A 4,122-nucleotide genomic window follows, 5' to 3' on the forward strand; every position below is an offset into this window, starting at 1 on the left:
GAGAGTGTGTGTCTGTGAGAGTGTGTGTCTGTGAGAGTGTGTCTGTGATAGTGTGTGTCTGTGAGAGTGTGTGTCTGTGAGAGTGTGTGTGTGAGAGTGTGTGTCTGTGAGAGTGTGTGTCTGTGAGAGTGTGTGTCTGTGAGAGTGTGTGTCTATAAGTTAAAGGTATAAAATAGTATTTATTGTTACACTAGGTCTCTATTGTCGTAGCTTGATTGAAGTGAGTGTGTGTGGAGTGTGTGTCTGTGGGAGTGTGTGTGTGTGATAGTGTGTGTCTGTGAGAGTGTGCGTGGAGTGTGGGTCTGTGTGTGTGTGTGTCTGTGATAGTATGTGTCTCTGACAGCGTGGGTCTGTGAGAGTGTGTGTCTGTGTGTGTGTGTGTGTCTGAGAGTGTGTGTGTGTGTGTCTGTGAGAGTGTGTCTGTGAGAGTATGTGTCTCTGACAGTGTGTGTCTCTGACAGTGTGGGTCTGTGAGAGTGTGTGTCTGTGTGTGTGTGTGTGTCTGAGAGTGTGTGTGTGTGTGTCTGTGAGAGTGTGTCTGTGAGAGTATGTGTCTCTGACAGTGTGTGTCTCTGACAGTGTGGGTCTGTGAGTGTGTGTGTCTGTGTGTGTGTGTGTCTGAGAGTGTGTGTGTGTGTGTGTGTGAGAGTGTGTGTCTGTGAGAGTGTGTGTCTGTGTGTGTGTGTGTCTGAGAGTGTGGGTCTGTGAGAGTGTGGGTCTGTGAGAGTGTGTGTCTGAGAGTGTGTGTGTGTGTGTGTGTGTGTGACTGAGAGTGTGTGTGTGTGTGTGTGTGTGTGTGTCTGAGAGTGTGTGTGTGTGTGTGTGAGAGTGTGTGTCTGAGAGTGTGTGTGTGTGTGTGTGTGTGTGTGTGTGTGACTGAGAGTGTGTGTGTGTGTGAGTGTGTGTGTGTGTGTGTGAGAGTGTGCGCTCTCTCATGTCAGCACCAGTGTGTGGGACCTCTGTGACCCGGCGCTGGGCAGCTCATATGGCCCCGGTCATTTCCACGGGGAAGAATGACAATGACTCATAAACATAGCATGAACCCCATTAATGGACTCTGCCTTTCTTTCCTCCGTCTGTGGCGCTGGGGTTCAGCACAGGACAGGGATCAGGCATGAACCCCCTCATAATGAAACAAGTTTGGGTGGAAGTGTGATGTGATTAGTTTTATGGTGTGCTTATGAAAGTGGAGAGGAACAGAGAAAAAAGCAGGCCTTCAGCCATGTCATGAAAGGAAAAGTCCCTGTTTGTGTGTGTGTGTGTGTGTGTGTGTGTGCGTGTGTGTGTGTGTGTGTGTGTGTGCGTGTGTGTGTGAGTGTGTGTGTGTGTGTGTCTCTCGTGACCACAATAGCATACCTGTGGGTGGCTGTGGCTGCGCTGTGAAGAGCTAGTGGCTGTGTGTGTGTGTGTGTGTGTGTGTGTGTGTGTGTGTGTGTGTGTGTGTGTGTGTGTGTGTGTGTGTGTGTGTGTGTGTGTGTGTGGGGCGTTCAGGCTCTAGTCCCATTCCAGAGAGGCTCAGAAGGGAGCCATGTGGTCTGGACCCCCCGCCTAAGATATCCACTCAGGACCAGAGCCACCCCCCCCACAGACTGATAACCAGCGGCCACAGAGGCGACCTGCCAGCCAGCCTTGGAGGTTATGTATAAAGCCAGTGGGGTTAGCATTCTTTTGCTAGCTCCACAGAACCCGCGTTTCACATCAGCCAGCTGCAAAGGGACAAATAAGGGCAACATGTGGCTTTTGCTGTTTGTTGTTGATGTGGAAGTTGTTGTTTTTGCTGTTGGTGTTGTTGCTGTTGTTGTTGTAATGAGAGAATGGGGCTGCTTTGGATTATTTATTTTTTTGCCATTACATGGGAAACATCGTTCTTTGGTGAAAGACTCTTGGCTAACATGGCCACTTCACACACTCTTACAGACACACACTCCTACAGACACACACTCCACACACACACACTCCTACAGACACACACACTCCTACAGACACACACTCCACACACACACTCCACACACACACACACTTTTACAATCACACACTCCTACAGACACACACTCCTACAGACACACACTCCACACACACACACTTTTACAATCACACACTCCTACAGACACACACTCCACACACACACACTTTTACAATCACACACTCCTACAGACACACACTCCACACACACACACTTTTACAATCACACACTCCTACAGACACACACTCCTACAGACACACACTCCACACACACACACTCCTACAGACACACACTCCTACAGACACACACTCCACACACACACACTTTTACAATCACACACTCCTACAGACACACACTCCTACAGACACACACTCCTACAGACACACACTCCACACACACACACACTCCTACAGACACACACTCACACACACACACACTCCTACAGACACACACTCCACACACACACACTCCTACAGACACACACTCCTACAGACACACACTCCTACAGACACACACTCCTACAGACACACACTCCACACACACACACTCCTACAGACACACACTCCTACAGACACACACTCCACACACACACACTCCACACACACACACACTCTTACAGACACACACTCCTACAGACACACACTCCACACACACACACTTTTACAATCACACACTCCTACAGACACACACTCTTACAGACACACACTCCACACACACACACCACACACACACACACTCTTTGGTGGAAGACTCTCGCGTATGGCTACCTAGGAGCATCTCAGCACCACTAAAGGATGCCTTCTGGCCAGCCACTGTGACTCCATCAGATGTAGCTCTTTAAAATGCAGGGCTAACCTCTCCACGGCAACAAGGGTATTTCCATGGCAACACCAGGCCTTCCCCTCAGCGCACTCTCAGCCGTGAGCAGGGGCGTTTGACTCACTCTAACGTTACATCATATTACATATGGCGACCTCTGACCCCTGAAAGGTCGGTGGCGGAGCTGAGGCAAGTGTAGCTTGGCGTGTCACAGGCAACGGCACAGCGCTTCACACTCTCACACACACTCCCACACACACACACACACACACACACACACACACACACACACACAGGGCTCTCTGAGGGAGGAAGGAGATGCCACGCTGTATCACGCTCTCTCTCTTACACACATTACACACACTGTTCATGAGCTCACCTCTGACCCCAATACTCTTTCCATTTGCTCACGCTCTCCTGAAAAGGTCAGGTCCATGTGTGTGAGAGTGTGTAAGAGTGTGTGTGAGAGTGTGAGTGTGTGCGAGAGTGTGTGTGAGAGTGTGAGTGTGTGTGAAAGTGTAAATGAGCCATATCTCAAGAGGAACTTGGAAAGCAGACGATTGTGGGCAAATGCAGTAAAGTGTAAAACACAGCTGGATTGTTTATAAATCCCATGAAGTGTAAAACACAGCTGGATTGTTTATAAATCCAATAATGTGTGAAACCAGCTGTATTTTTTTAATAAATTGAGTAAAGTGTAAAACACAAATTAATTGTTTATAAATCCAACAAAGTGTAGAACACAGCTGGATTGTTTATAAATCCAATAATGTGTAAAACCAGCTGTATTATTTTATGAATTGAGTAAAGTGTAAAACACAAATGAATTGTTTATAAATCCAATAATGTGTAAAACCAGCTGTATTTTTTAATAAATGGAGTAAAGTGTAAAACACAGATGGGTTGTTGGTAAATGGAGTAAAGTGTAAAACATAGGTGGGTAATGTAGGCTCAGAGAGACCTGAGAAAAGCAACGTAACGTGTGTGTTTATTTAAATGAACGTAACTTTTTAATTGAACTGCTCCATTTGCTCACTGTTTTCCACCTGCTGAAGTAATGTTTGAACACACTCAGAGTCAGAGAGAAAGTAATGTTTAAACACTCAGAAGAGTCAGATATGAAGTAATGATTGAACACTCAGAGTCACAGAGATGAAGTAATGTTTGAACACACATTAGAGTCACAGATGAGGTAAGGTTTGAACACTCAGAGTCAGAGGTGTTCCTGCGCTGATGACCCACAATGCTCTGTGATAACCCATACTGCTCTGCTGATAACCCATACTGCTCTGCTCAAAGCAGGTGGCTTCTTAATTACGCCCTGGACCTGGACACTGTAA

The sequence above is a fragment of the Sprattus sprattus genome (genome assembly GCF_963457725.1).
Source record: "Sprattus sprattus genome assembly, chromosome: 15".
NCBI lineage: Eukaryota > Metazoa > Chordata > Actinopteri > Clupeiformes > Clupeidae > Sprattus > Sprattus sprattus.